This window comes from Mauremys mutica, chromosome 13 (assembly GCF_020497125.1).
Source record: "Mauremys mutica isolate MM-2020 ecotype Southern chromosome 13, ASM2049712v1, whole genome shotgun sequence".
NCBI classification, from domain to species: Eukaryota; Metazoa; Chordata; order Testudines; family Geoemydidae; genus Mauremys; species Mauremys mutica.
This window is the reverse complement of record NC_059084.1, coordinates 20,414,275-20,430,095: the sequence shown is the minus strand read 5'-3', so window position 1 is coordinate 20,430,095 and position 15,821 is coordinate 20,414,275. Positions and strand designations below refer to the sequence as shown.

Below are 15,821 nucleotides of genomic sequence, written 5' to 3'. Positions count from 1 at the left end.
GGGTGCGCAATCAAAAAAGTTTGGAGACCATTGCTTTACCTTGCCTAAGCAGGTGTCTATATACCAGCCTTGCTGACAACAGCTTTCTAAGGGCTTGGCTACACTTACAAATTTGCAGTGCTGCAGCAGGGTGTGAAAACACACCCTCTCCAGCGCTGCAAATTGCGGCGCTGCAAAGCGCCAGTGTGGTCAAAGCCCCAGCGCTGGGAGCCGCGCTCCCAGCGCTGTCCGTTATTCCCCACAGGGAGGTGGAGTACGGACAGCGCTGGGACAGCTCTCTCCCAGCGCTGGCGCTTTGACTACACTTAGCGCTTCAAAGCGCTGCCGCGGCAGCGCTACCACGGCAGCGCTTTGAAGTGCTAAGTGTAGCCACAGCCTAAGACCTTGTCTATACTGCCACTTTACAGCACTGCAACTTTCTCGCTCAGGGGCGTGAACCTCCCCCCCCCCCCACCGAGCGCTGCAAGTTTCAGCGCTGTAACATAGGAGTGTAGACAGTGCTACAGTGCTGGTAGCTACTCCCCTCATGGAGGTGGGTTGTGGTTTTTTTTGTTTGTTTGTTTGATAGCTCCCAGAGCTAGTGCAGCAACTACGCAGCCATGTTAAAGTGCTGCCACGGCAGCGCTTTAACATTGTTAATAAAGACATGCCCTAAGCATACAGCAGATTTTTCGTGCTTGCTCTGCAAGATCAATTTACCACTTGGTAGACCCCACAAAACTAATGGCCAATTCTAACCCCCTTCCTCCACCAGTTTTAAACAGACATCCAACTTCAAAAATTCTCCAATTCCAAGGACAATCAAACAGGAGACTTGAAAACTTTTCACCATTCCCTTTTAACAGTTCTTTCTAGAGAACACAAGCTAACATGGGGAGGCATAAATTTGAAGTAAACCCCGTGACAGAGCTTTAGAATCTTCCCCCCGCTGAAGTTATCTAACCAGTTTGCATCTGCAGACCTGTCATTTGTTAGCACAGTCATTAAGTTTAGGTCACTCCTTACCATTAGGGTACAAAAATGTTCTGAACAAAAGAACTAGGTAAACTAATAGCCTTACCCCTGTGCAAAACCAAGTCCTACCTGAGACCCCACCATACTAATCAGGTTCTCTTAGCTCATTCATTAAGCAGAAGTTTAAGCTTGTCTCAATTGTCAGCACCCCCTGAGCAGAGAGAACAGTAGCTCCTTGAGCGTCAGTTCCCATCCATTCCACAGAAAATATCTGTGTGGAATTCAGGAACAAAACTACCAGGGCAAGCTCTGAATCACACATGGGGTCTAGATGGGCATTAGCGTCTGTGAAGCATTGACACTCAAGCCTGGTACAGTTCAACAAAAAGGCAGAGGTCTCTGCCTCCTGGACCGTACAGTCTAATAAATCAAGATCAGACAAGATGCACTGAGGACCCCAGAACATGGTTTTTAAATAAATCAAGGTGGATCTGGCACTATAACTTCCAGGGGCTTAAGACTAGCTCCGTGTGCTAAGACTAGTTACTCCTAACTAACTCACCATAAAGCGAGTAGTTCTACTGACTTCACTCTCATACATAAAGCGATACACAAATTTACATCTTTGCAGGATTGGGGCCTAGAATATCCACCATGCATATACATAACTTCCCTACCAGTGAAAAGCAGCTGTTCAACAGCGCACCCCACAGCAGTCTTAACTGGGGAGGTAAAGAATACCTCTTCCCTCTGCAGTGCCCATGGATGTTTTTGTCAGGCAAAATACAATTGCAAAAATTGGAACCTGCTGAAGATTGTGGGGATAACAGCCCTACTTTAAACAGTGATGCGGAACCAATTAGCTTCAAGTAGTCATGGCCCTCATTTTACATCGCAGCCAAATGACAGCACTTCCAGGAGCAATACAGTGAGTCCTCTCACTGTGCTGGGACATCTGAGTCAGCACTGACTCAAAAGGAAGAATGCCACTGAATCCTGAATACTTCCCACTGCATGTAGGTTTTCCTAAGAATTCTCCCACACGAATAGCAGCCAGACCTGCCCTCTGCTTAGATGGCAGCTCAAGGTGGCATAGATGCACACAAGGTAATTTTGTTTTCCATACTAGCTGTGAATACGAAATGAGTCAGTGTTACTATTAAAAACTGCAGGTTGATTCATTCTGATTTCTACACAGGAACAGCATGTGTGAGGTTTATACGAAGCAGGGCAAACACTTCTAAACATAGTACCTGTTTCATATCAGTGACAGATCAGAAAAACAGAATGGTGAAGTGTCAGTAAAGAATTTTAGCTCACAATGAAACAAAGAAGAGCATTAAAGCAAAGACCCCTCCAAATTTGTGGCAGTTACCACATTAGGCTGAATTCCCTCCTTCCTGCTTTTAGAGAAACATTACAATGCTAAATACCCTTAGCACTGAGAGCAGCCTGATATTTAAAGCCTCTGTTACATTTCCATGGAAGAGGGGGGAGGTAGAGCATTGTAACAAGTGGATTTTGGTCTTGATGAATTGTTCACGTGCATTTCCTTACACTGCTTCCAGCTCAGATGACTGTTCCTTCTGTATCAATGTGACTGAGGTTGTTTTAAACAGATCTACCTCAGATTAACAAAACAGCCTAGACTAGCATTTTCCTACTTGGAAATAATTTCAAAAAGGGGAAAATTTCAAAAGGGGATCCTAGATTTATGTCCTGATTAAAACAGTATAACTACATAAGGCACGTGCTTCAGGGGGACGATTCCACACGAATACTCATACAATTAGAAACGTGCTTAAAATCAAATTAACGCTAATGTGAAGAAGGAACAAACTCACCTTGCCAATGGTCATGGAAAAACTGTTCCAAGAGGCTTTATTGACACACATCTGAATTGTTAGCAACATCTCCAAGATCATTAAAGGTATCAAGTACACGTATTCAAAAGACTAGGTAAGGTGGTAGAAAGATAATGATGGGAACCAACTACACTAGTTTACTGCACTGATGGCAAGTAAATGGCTGTTTAAATAACACCAGACAAGGCACAAATGGCCCATTTGCTCTTAACAACAGATAGTCCCTGAGCCCAGCAATTGGCTCAGCATGGGAGGTCCTTGGTATTGAGGGAATGGGGCTCTGCATCAGTACAAGGTGTGAGCAGAGGATTTGAGAACTTACTCTTACACACTGGACCAAGACCTCAGCTCATTAAATACAACTACATGAAAGAGTGTCCAAGATGTATTGTTTATAATTAGTTTAATACTCAAAATATGCTGCAAAAATGATTAGTGGAGCACTCTGGAGACCCCTACCAATACTCTTATGCTGAATGGAATTTGCGAAGGAAGTCTAGCCACTAGACCAAGCAACAAAAACCTAAACCTTAAATGCTGTTTGTCCAGTTTGAACATCCTTGTTTGTCAAAATTTAAACTGACAAGAGGTTCAAAGCCCTCTTCACAGAAACTTAGATGCTGACTGATTCTTTACCAAAAAAAAATCAAGAGAGCAGAATTAACTTCATAGGGCCATTTGTTTAAATGTTGCTTTCACACACAAAAACAGTCAATCCATTTGGGTGTTAACCAGGCAGTTCATTTATTTTAAAATAAGAATGTCTTAGAAATGTATGTCTCTCAAAGACTACTACGAATTGGCCTCCTGCTCCCATTGCAATACATCATACTGCATCTAAAGAGGCAACATGAAAAGAAAGCAACTGATGCGCATACACACACACACACACTCTCTCTCTCTCTCTCTCTCTCTCACTTTGTTCATTTGCAGCAGCATTTGGAGTATTTCTCCAAATTCTCCATTTCTAGCCTGATTGTTGCTTACATATTTATACCTGTCTCTGGAAATTTCCACTACATGCATCCGACGAAGTGGGTACTCACCCACAAAAGCTCATGCTCCAATACGTTTGTTAGTCTATAAGGTGCCACAGGACTCTTTGCTGCTTTTACAGGTCCAGACTAACACGGCTACCTGATATTTGGAGTATGTGTAGGATGCTGTTCGAAACAATCAGCTTGTAATCAGGAAAATGACTTATACCCTAATTGCAACTTTGCCCCACTGAAATCCATTCAGAACGCTGCGGCAAAGACCATGTTCCTGTCCTGTCATCATGACCACACCATGCCTCTCTTTGCATCCCTCCACGAGCAAGCCTATGTTGTCCACTTGTTCACTTTTCAAACAAGCACAGCATGCTTTCGCCCAGGCCGTCCTTCACACTGCGGAGGAGCTTCTAATAAATATCCATAGAGGTATCTCAATATCCTGCTTTAAACTCTCCTTTGATGTAATGCCTACAAAAAACTTGACAAAGGTTTGGCTGCTGGTGTGGAGACCAAGGCCCACCATTCTGGCCAATACTGTCTCACTGTTTCCTTGCACATCCCCATTCCCTCTCTCCACCGTCTGTATCCAGCCGCTGTCTAATTGTATAGTTTGATGGTAAGCTTTGGGGACAGGGCTAGTCTTTTTGCTCTTGTTTGTACAGCAGGTAGTACAACAGGGTCCTGGTCCATGACTGTCACTCCTAGGTGCTACTGCCATACAAATACAATAACAGAAATTGAACTGACCTCCTGTAACACTTGGATTACACAGAAAAGGTTTGATTTGTGTAGGGTTTCGGCTGGATAAGGGCGAAACATCAAATCAGTTGCAATGTGCAGCCCTAAAGACTTCTGGTTAGAGGGTTTTTGGAGAAGGCTGAGGGTATGCTTCCCCAAACTGTGAAGGGGTGGAGAGGCTCTGTAGGTGCCTGGCTGGCTGAGTTCCCGTTGCAATGGTGTCACTAGCTTCTGTTTGCTAGAAGTTGGAAATGGGGGCCAGGGAACGGATCACTTGATAATTATCTGTTCTGTTTATTCCCTCTGGGGCACCTGGCATTGGCCACTGGTGGAAGACAGGATACTGGGCTAAATGGACCTTTGGTCTGACCCAGTATGGCCATTCTTATGTTCTCATGGTTCCTTTCATGCTGCTAGAATCTTATGTACTGTGTTGTGAACTCTCTGAGGGCACCCACAGCCTTAGATAGGTGTTATTATTATCTTCACCAAAATGAATAAAAGTCGGGAGTATATGAAAAATGGGGAGAGAACTGGGAACACAAGACAGGTTGTCTATAAGGTTTCTAGTTTGCAGTGTGTAATTGTGTAAGTCAACGATTTGGTTTTAGTAACATTAGCTTAGCTCTTAGTATGCTTAGATAGGGCTCTTCCTAGAACTACTGAAAAAAACTGGGACTGTCCAATAGCCAATGCCCCTGGAGCTCAATCCTCCAAAGCACTGGACAACCTCACTTCCCAGAGACTGCAATCAATCAAGGGCATTCAGCATATAAGAGAGCTCAGCACCATGAGAGACTGGAACATGTGATGAGGTATACAGACCCCACAGTGACCAAGAAGGGGTTAATGAGAGCCTGTGGCCCCAATCAGCCCCACCTCATTGCACCTGTGCAAGGTATTAAGCCTGGAGGGAGGAGCTAAAAGAGGAAATGCCTAGCTCATTGTGGTGACTGAGTGGGACAGAGAGCAGACCTCTTGAGTTAGCCCTATGAAGGAAGGTATGGGTGGGGCTGCTGGAAGGAAGTGCCTAATTGAGAGCCTCCCAGATGTCAGACTCTCCCTTGGGCAAGTAGGCCTGATGCAGGACCTTTTGTTCCTCATAACTAGTTTGGCTCCTGTTTGTTTTGAGACCTGCAGAAATATCAGCCTGGGAAGAGCCTGGCAGACAGGTTTGCTGTACAAGCCCTGGTAGGAAGCAGTGCAGCACAGCAGAGGGTCTGAATGAACATACCTTACAGGGTCCCTGGCTGGACCCCAGAGTAGAACACAGGTTCGGGTTCCCCTGATGGCCCACCTAATGTAGGGGTGTGAAGACACCAGAGCCACTGGTTGGAAGGCCCATAAAGGCCAAAGTTGGGCTGAGGCTCTGGTGCAGTGCTGCCAGGCTATTGTTTTTGTTAAAAGGGATAGGGCTAAAAGTGACCTGGCTGGAGGTCCAGGTGACAGGAAGCCACAGACTACTGCAAGGCCAGAGTGGCTGTCTGCAGTGGGTACCGGCGGAGGAGAGCTGCTATACCCAACCATGAGGGAATGCACCTGTGGTGAGTAGGCTTTGCTGCAGACCACTAGTGAGCACAGGAGCCTTTTAGGGCCCAGTAGACCTTTTGCAGGTATTGCTTATATGCATGCATATGTACACATACACAGATAAGAGACCAACATAGTGCAAATCCAGCAGAAAAAACCTTCTGATTTATATGTGGGATTTTTTCCTACTCTTGTTAATTCACAGAAGTGATATCACAATCATGCATTCAAAAAAAATTACATTTAGAGCAAAGTGCTAGTCCCTTTCAAACTGTGTGGATGGTGCCACTCAACCCTAAAAACTAAACACTTCACAGCTGGAGCAACGATGACCAATTACCTCCTCAGAAGGGAGAGGGGGGAAGCTGGCAACAGCCTTAAAAATTATTTTAAAACCTCTGAATTATGAGGCTGCAGTTCCATCATAATGGTTCATAAGAACCTTACGCAATTCTGGATCAAGTTACAGACCCACATTTCAATTGCTTCTTTGTACTATAAACAAATGCAAAAATACTATATTCAGGCAACTTTAAGGTTATCCAATTTAAATAAAAAGCCTGTAATGAGACTTGAGGTTCCTTCCTATAGCATTAGCAATTCCCTGGCATTGCTCGTGCTGTATATTTGATATAAAAATTATTAGCATTTATATATTGTGCATACCAGCAAACAATATGCTTGATAAGGAAAACAGCAGGAGAAAATGCTACGGAGTCAGTTTCCCATTCAAGCATTAACACAATGTTGGGATTGCAAACAGAGGATTGTTTTGTTCAAAGCACTTTCTACTAGAGAGGATTTTAAAAGTTTCTTGGAAGTATTTCTATTGGTCTTAAAGTGTTACAGAGCAGAATATGTATGTGGCTGTCTCTAACGTGACCCTGGGTGTCCCTAACAGAACACTGATTCTCACACACTTTGAAATCAGCTGGGAGCAAACTGAGCCCCTGTATCTAAGGGAGCAAGTCAATCGGGGACTGACCTGAGTATTCCTCAACCAGTAAGAAAAGGGCTGAGAGAGATGAGGGATGTACTTATTTCCCAGTCAGAGCTGCCTCCTTCAACTGAAAAGCAAGCCCCCTTTAAGTGACTTCTGCCCTCTAGTCTCAGTGACTTTTCAAATGCTCATTACTTAAATCAAAACTATCCTCCCTTAGACACTGCTCTATATTAAGGACTATTTATATGCCAAGTTCCAGCAGTTAAACTTCAGCCATCTCTGATGTAATCATATATGTTTGGACAGGGCTACAACTTCTTAACACCCTCCCCCCCACCCACTCTATTCAAAGGTAGCTGGAAGGCTTTTCCCCAAGTTTTTCCCCAAAACATTCATCTTTGCAGAGAGCTCAAACATGGAAAAATTTCATCCCCATGGATGAAACTTTTTTCGGGAAGTTATGAGTGCAAGCATGGATGAAGCAATAGTGGAAACATTTGCAACCTTAACTCTATCGAGTGCTTTCAAGCAAATGCTAAAATATATAAAAGGCCTATATGTAGCTTGTGGGATGATGTTGTTGTTCAACAAGGAGGCAATTGAGAGACATTGGGAAAGTATAATACGTACATCAAAAGGTACTTTGAGAAATGTAAACAGTTTCTAAAATGAAACTTAAGAATTTTGGTGGATAATAGGGAGGAAGGCAGCAAGTCAGGTGACCAGGAATACATTTAAGGAGGGAGATCAACAGACAATATGGAGCTCAAAGCAGAGAGGAGAGCACAGAAGCCAAGGTGGGGTGGGTGTGTGTGTGTGTGTATAATATATGCTAGATGAAAACAAACCAAAACTATAATTACACCTTGAGGAACTGGTGACAAACAAGCCACTGTAGCTTTACTCTCATTTTGTCATCACTAGCCCCTCTCAAGTCACCGCCTTCCGAACATATAATTGAGGTACATCAAATGATTTTTATGTCCAATTACTAGAATGAATTCACTGTATCAGTTTGTACTTGAGATTTTATAATTGGGCACAAGTTCTAAATAACAAAATGAAGGTGAAGGACTTTCTTCATTTAACAAAAAAAAGGCATTTTTCCTAAAATACCCACCCAGACGGCCCCTCAGCCTGGCAAAGGAATATATGGCAGGCCTTACACCAGGCCAAAGGAAAGCTCTGTCAGACCAGCAGGGGAAGCTGGAGGAGGCCCAGCCACCAGCCCTTAGGCTACTGCTAGCCCAAGCAGCCCATGCTGGCACACTGTGGAGAACGAGGCGGAAGATGTTAGACATACTAAGGTCCTGCTCCTGCAACCCTTATTCTCATGAATAATTGATATTTCACATGTGTAAGGGTTGCAAAATCAGATCCTAAAGATGGGGGTAGTGGGGAAAGGGGCTGGGTGAAATGCTGGAAGAAATTGAGTGTCTCCCCCCCCCAAAAAAAAACCCACCATAAAAACATGTTTGCATGTATGATTATGAACAGCTAAAAAATGACAGTAAGATGGGAAACACTATTCCATCTCCTGCCCGCTGTCTGCATAAGTTCCACAGGCTCTGCATTGCTGTTTTTCTATATCCACCAGGCTGCATCTAAACTTTAAAGCAAGCATCTACTGTCCCATTTGTATTGGAATGGGAAATAATAGCCTGATCCCCAGATAAAGTGGACATCCATAGCACTCATTGAATATAGCAGCAGTTACAGGGTGTTCATGACCTCTGGGGATCTGGCCTCCAGTTTGGAAACTGTGTGTCCTGTGCAGATGAAGCTAAGAACTGGAGAGGTACATGTTGATTTATTTTCGCAACATTTTCCGTAAACTGTGCTGAAACAAAAATGCAAAAGCAACACCCACTTTGCTCCTACCCGCAGAGGTAGATCGTGATTCCAAGGCAGCAGGGGTGTCACTATAGTAGTATAATGATAAACTAAGGGGCACAACATGCATTTAGAACAGACAAACTTTCTGCCTTCCCCTCCTGAGCTACATATCAAATGTTGCACAATATATCCATGTGTCAGATCCAACCTAGTTAATATAGTTATTAAATTGCAGTTCTCTTCTATGGTAAATACAGTGTTATCTTTAATTCCTTTGCTTTTGTCTGTGGTGGCTCTTAATTTTTCCTCCTCCATGTCTTTTTAAAAACAAATTACGGTAATTGAGAGTAAAATGTTCCAGCTAGTGAGGTAAACTTTTGGCTCCTTTATATCCATGGAGAATAGCCCGTCAAAGTTTCTTAGGACACTATGATCTTTGGTTGGGGATTGTGTGGAAATAGGAGGTGGTCAGAGAGAAAGTTTACTTGGTGTTCTAACAACCCTGTTCTACTGGAATAATCCTGCAGTGGCAGAAATGAGAGAGAGGAGCTAAAACACAGATGTCTTTTCCAGCTGGGATTAGAAATGGAAAACCTCACTATAAAGAGCTTGTTGGAAAAACTTAAAGCAAACTACAAACCAGCCCCTCTCATGCTCAGAGCTGCGGAGTGTTTTTGAAAAGGCAGGTGTAAATCTGTGCAGTCACTTCTCAGAAATGTTAACCAGCCACATGAAAGTGATGCAAGACCCCAACCCTACACACTTTCCATCCAGGATCCAGACCTGATTTACTCAACTGCATTGGATGCCCAGTATCCTCTACAGCCAGATGCCTGGAGTGAGAAGGCTTTGAAGCCTCCAGCACCTTACTAGACACCTGGCTACACTACAAACTGAGAGGACCCAATACTGAGTTGGCTCCAGTTGGTAGCACAGACAGGACTTTAACCTAACAATCCAGGGGATTAGATTGGCTAGGGAACAACATGCCAAGAAAGAAAGAAATGGTCCTGTGGTTAGGGCTCAGCAGGGAAGATCTGGGTTCTTCTATTCCTGTCTCTGCCACAGATTTCTTGTCACCAGGGGCAAGTTACTTGAGGCCAGATTTCTAAAGGTATTTAATATCTAAAGATTGATTTGTAAGGGAGTTATGTGCTTCTGCAAATCTCGCTAGAAGCCTGCTTGTATCTTTAGACACCAAAGTACCTTTTGAAAATCTGACTCAACACCTCAGTTTTCCTACCTGTAAAAGAGGGATAACCTCTCTCTCACACAGAGGTGTTCCAAGGCTAATTGCACTAATGTCAGTGTGACAGTGATATCACAGCAGCATCGAAGAGCCTACACCTCAATAAACCCCATCCATGCTACAAACTGGAACCAGGCCATGACCAGATCAGGAATGGCCATGCTATAATTTGCTCCCCAGACCTGGTTCTATTTGTAGGTCTTGAAGCAATCCAGAAATAGACACAAACTGATATGGAAAAAACACAACCTCAAAACAACTTAGCTGCGCAGAGTGCTGGGAAGGGCTAAGGTAGAAGTACCGTGGATGTATTTTGTTAACTGACTAAATGAAAATGCCAGTCTGTGATCTGATTAAAGCCAGCACCAGTTTACAAAACTGATTTTCTGGACTGATGCTAGGCTGAGACAGGCAGGGGTGGAGGGAGAACACTGCATGGATATATGTGCCAGGGGCATGCATATGCCACAGCCCACTACACCCCTGTGCCAGCCCTGTACCCATCCTTACCAGTATCGTGCTGCACACTCCTCTCCCCAACACACACACACATATATGCCAGCATACAACTCCGACCCCCTTCTTGGGCCTCAGCCATGCAAATCGCCTGCCAATGTCAAGCCAATACACACTTGTTTGTAAACATCCAACGCCTCTTTTATTCCTCTCCACCCCCGCACTTTCACCATCACCAGCTGGGAGCTAGAACACAGCAGCAGGGAGGTGCCTGGGCAGCCCCAGGAGATCATCTCTGCACCCTTCCCTCCCTCTCCCCCAGGGTGATCCCTTCCCCCAAGAGCCCGGGGCTCTCCACCGAGGGTGAGAACTCCTACTGAAAGGAGAGTGAAAGAAAAGGGAGGGAGCGAGCAAAGGCAGGGAAGCAAGACGGTTGGTGGCAAAGAGGGGAGTAGCCAGCGGATGGTCAGCTGGGGGGACGGGGACTCGAGTCCTCAAACGGATGGGGGGGGGGCAAAAAGCAGGCGCAGAACGGACAGGACAGTCCCCAAGCCAGGTGATGGGGGGGGGGCGCAGTTGAGAGATGGGATGGGTCAGGGGGCAGGAGCTGGGGTGGGGGTGTGACGGAGGCAATAGCCAGGGAATGGGGGCAGGAGTCGGGGGAGGAAGAGCCGTGAGGGAGGGTAGAAGGCTGGGGGGCAAGGGGATGGGATGGATCTGGGAGCAGGAGCAGGGAGGGAGGTTGGATCGGGGGGTGCAGGAGCCGGGGAGGAGGGCAGTGGGATGGGGTGGATCGGGGAAGGAGGGCAGCGGGATGGGGTGGATCGGGGGGCAGGAGCCGGGAAGGAGGGCAGCGGGATGGGGTGGATCGGGGGGCAGGAGCCGGGAAGGAGGGCAGCGGGATGGGGTGGATCGGGGGGCAGGAGCCGGGAAGGAGGGCAGCGGGATGGGGTGGATCAGGGGGCAGGAGCCGGGAAGGAGGGCAGCGGGATGGGGTGGGATGGATGGGGGGAGCAGGAACAAGGAGAGCCCCGGTGTCCCCGCCCCAGCGCGGACGGGCCGAGCCGAGCCGCTCGGGACTCACCTCCGGCGGCTCCCCTGCCCGGCTGGCTCGGTGCGTGTGGCAGCGGCGGAGGCCCGGGCTGTGCCCGCGAGGCGGGCGGGGGCGGACGGGACACCCAGCGGGGCTGCCGGCCGGACGCTCCAGCACCAGTCTAAGTGGGGGGAGGATAGGGGGCGGGCCCAGCAACATCAATATGCACGGAGGAGGGGGCTACTCGGGCGGGCGGAGGAGCGCGGGGCGGGCGGGCGCAACACACACGAGGATCAGCGAGAATGAGTAACATTCGGTGGTAAGGGGTGACGTAATCGAATCGGAGTCGGTCCTGCCTGGGGCGCATGCGCAACTCCCGTGGCGTCGGGGCATAGTCCTTAGGTCGCTGCCTTTTCTCACGTGGCTCCCCCCGTCTGTTCCCTCCCCACCCCCACCCCTTGCCCTTCTCCTTCCCCCCTCCACTGCCCTCGCCATCGCTCCCACTCCCCCCAGGCTTGGCAGCGCAGTGCCACGGCAGAGAGCCAGTGCCCCACAGGGCGTGGGGTGACCCCTGCTCCCTGCAGCGCCCCGCAGGCACTGCCCCTGCATGCGCCGCTGTGATGGCAGACGGCAATGAGCAATGCCCAGGGCCAGTTCTTGCTCCGCAGCCTCGTGCCCTGCTGGGGGTGGAGTGGGGCCCTTGACTTCATTGGGACGTCTTGTGTAAGGTGAAGGACTTGGCCCTAATGCCGGCACGGCTCCAAAAAGTACAGCAGGGCCCAATCCCCACAGAAAGGCCCTGGCGGCATAGAGCGAATGTGAACACTTAGCCATCCCCAGGATGGGGGCGGTATAAGAACCCCAGTGAAGAATAGGGTCCTGATGCTGCCGAGAGTTGCAGCTGGGCCCAGGGCAGTGGGATGCTGCACAGGTGTAATGGTATGCCTGGGCATAACCCTCTGCAGGCTGGAGCAGTGGTCTGCTTTGTAAGACTAAAATCTTCTCATGGACCCTCCTCCCCCCCATCCACCCAACTGTTTGGTTCTCGAAGTATGTTCTGCAAATCACCAGGATGAACTCTACAGCCTGCTGGTTACCTATGGACTTGAACTTAAGACCCACACAGCTAATGGCCTGATCCTGCAAACACCCACATGAGCAGTCCTGCTATCAGACTATAAGAGTGAGTAAAGTTCCTTACATGCATAAGTGTATGCACACTTCGGGCCTCTTGTGATCCCTTCCATCCTGAAATGCTACTAACTCACTAGAACAATATACCATGCTTTTAACTACTGAATATCTTTTATTTGGCACCCTACCATAAGCCCTACCCCACTTCAGACCAAAATAACATACCTTGCTTCATGTATGTGGGTGTGTCTCAAACAAAAATTATACCAATGGACTTTCTGCACATATGCTGTTCCATTTCAGGGTGGCTTTCTAGCAGGATCTATCTGTTTAGCATATACCTGACTATACAGGTGGAGAGTTTATTTATATAGCACCCTAACATGTGCAGGTGGTTAACAGAAATATAAAAATGCAAGTCCCTGTCCTGAAAAGCAGAGCACCTTAAGTGCTGATCCTGCTTCCCTTGAAATCGATAGCATTGGCCTCAGTGAAGCAGGGTCAGGCACCAACCAGGACAGTTTACAGACACAGGGGAATGGGGAAAGGGTTACAATACTGGCTTAAAATTATATTTGATTCCACATCTAATTCCCACTTTTTGTTGGTTTCTAGCTCCACATCCAACTGTTACTGTTTTTTAATCCTTGTTCTGGAGTGGGAGAAAATTTTAACCCTTGCTTCTTTCCTATTTTATTTTTAAATATACATTTGTTAACAGCTCAGTCACTGGGAGGGCCAAGCACAGATCACCTATAGGAGAGAATCCTGAATCTGTAAAAACTCCAAGATGAGAACTATATTAGCTCTTCACTGCCTGTACAATGCTGTGTGCACCCTACTGCTTTTGAAATAATTGTAGAACCTGAGCCTGCACTCAGATCTGTGTGGGTGATCCCCTGACCTCATGCAAAGCCCAAGGGGAGTTGACAGGTCTCCACAAGGACAGGTGTCTACCTGTGCAGACCCCACTGCAGGGTTCAGGCTTTAGGATGAATTCCAGCCCCATTGAAGGCAATGGCAAAATTCTCATTAATTTCAGTAGGACTAGGGTTTCACCCTAGCACAATGGGTCCTGGCCCAGGCCTGGGGCTCCTAGATGCCATAACGGTGTATCTGTGGCTTTGGCTACACTTGCATTTCAAAGCGCTGCGCTTTGAAGCGCTAAGTGTAGTCAAAGCGCCAGCGCTGGGAGAAAGCTCTCCCAGCGCTGTCCGTACTCCACCTCCCTGTGGGGAATAACGGACAGCGCTGTGGCTTTGACTACACTGGCGCTTTGTAGCGCCGCAATTTGCAGCGCTGCAGAGGGTGTGTTTTCACACCCTGCTGCAGCGCTGCAAATTTGTAAGTGTAGCCAAGCCCTGGGTAACTTTACTTATAAGAGTAGCCTCATTGGCTTGAATGGGACTGATTAGTGACTACCCATATGAGTAAAGTTTTGCACAAAAGTAACTTTGCAGGAACAGGCCTCTAGCAAGCTGCTCTGTGTGCAGCGAGGACGCTCAGTGCAGTCCAGATGGAATAAATGGGCCCAAGGAGTTAAAGGCATTAACATACAGTAGACCTCAGCCTGCTTTACCACCCTGGCAAACACACCATTCAACATCCTTTTAACCCTTTATTAAAGATACAAGGGGAAAAAAGGCAAACCAATGAAAGCATCTGAAATGTAACATTTTAAAAGGCTTTTACTTTAACAACATCTCTTTAGCTCAGGGGTAGGCAACCTATGGCACATGTGCCAAAAGCGGCACGTAAGCTGATTTTCAGTGGCACTCACACTGCCTGGGTCCTGGCCACCGGTCTGGGGGGCTCTGCATTTTAGTTTAATTTTAAATGAAGCTTCTTAAACATTTTAAAAACCTTATTTACTTTACATACAACAATAGTTTAGTTATATATGATAGACTTATAGAAAGAGACCTAAAAACGTGAAAATATATCACTGGCACGCAAAACCTTAAATCAGAGTGAGTAAATGAAGACTCAGCTCACCACTTCTGAAAGGTTGCCGACCCCTGCAATACTGGATCCCATTTTATTTGCACATCTCTTAAATGTGTATTTCCTTGGCAGATCCTTCTCCCCCTCTCACTATTCCAGTCTGACTTGACCTTTCCCAGGAATAGAAAATAAATAATAGTAATAAACCCCCTGCTGTGCTAACCCCAGTGGTTTTGCTGATCCAAAGTATATGACTGAAGGTCATGGCATAACAAGCCTTCAGAAATTACAACCACCTTTCAACAAATTACCTGTGCTCTGGTTGGTTTCACTTTCACTGCATGGGAATTTTACAACGCTGAGCACATTCTTTCTTTCCTCCCTCTCAGTATGTGCTGAATCACCTCTTTCAAAAGCCTCTGGAACTCTTTGTTGATCCACTGAAGGAAATCAGAGCCCCTGCGAAGCCAGCTGAGGAGAGACAGGAAACACAGTGCTTTGCCAGGCTTCCCCGCTGCCTGTCTCTGTGGTTTTAAATGCCTGCTTATCTCTTCTAGGAGGGAGCCCCTTGATAAAGTGCTTGGGAAATCCCTTTCACATCCAAACCCTCCTACTCTGGCTGGGGATTCCCTGTGACTGGCCACAGAGCGGGGGGAGGGTGTCACTTACATGGAGCCGACTGCTGCTGTGTTTTCTTTCCCCTCACTTCAGACAGCAGCAATGCGGAAGCAGCAGCCACAGCAGTGAGGCTAATCCAGCCCTCTGGCTCACTCACCAGCAGCCTTTCCTGAAATGTGCCTGGTAGATGGAGGTCAGCTCTGACCTCTATTACACATCAGATCATCAATTTAGCTAGAGGTGGGCCAAAGAAGGGAAAGCCCCCCAGCCCTTCTAAACTATCTGTCCCTGGCTCTGTTTTCCACCCTGTGTTTTCCTGCTATGGAGTAGATGTTCTACGGTTTGTGTTTTTGTTTGCTAAAGTTACACCTCTACTGCGCTACCTACCTTGGTCTGTGACTATGAGACCTTTGTGTGGACACCACTTCTAGGACCTCACAAATCAATCGCTGTGCCCAGACAAACTCATACAGTAAACCTTGCTAGTTAAGGGTAGAATCCTGCACCACTGTTGTCTATGGGAAGT

The 15,821-nt window shown here is 47.0% G+C and overlaps 2 protein-coding genes across 2 annotated transcripts in view; one reads left to right on the top strand and one right to left on the bottom strand.

The window, feature by feature from the left end:
- Window positions 1-11,774, bottom strand: part of ZHX3 (zinc fingers and homeoboxes 3) — a 64,942-nt gene extending 53,168 nt beyond the window's left edge. Inside the window, exon 1 of the mRNA XM_044986687.1 lies at window positions 11,651-11,774. The gene's annotated coding sequence lies outside the window, so the exon portion shown is untranslated. The remainder of the gene's footprint in view (window positions 1-11,650) is intronic.
- An 827-nt stretch (window positions 11,775-12,601) lies between these two features.
- The window catches only part of LPIN3 (lipin 3), a 47,608-nt gene continuing 44,388 nt past the window's right edge, over window positions 12,602-15,821 (top strand). Inside the window, exon 1 of the mRNA XM_044986695.1 lies at window positions 12,602-12,782. The gene's annotated coding sequence lies outside the window, so the exon portion shown is untranslated. The remainder of the gene's footprint in view (window positions 12,783-15,821) is intronic.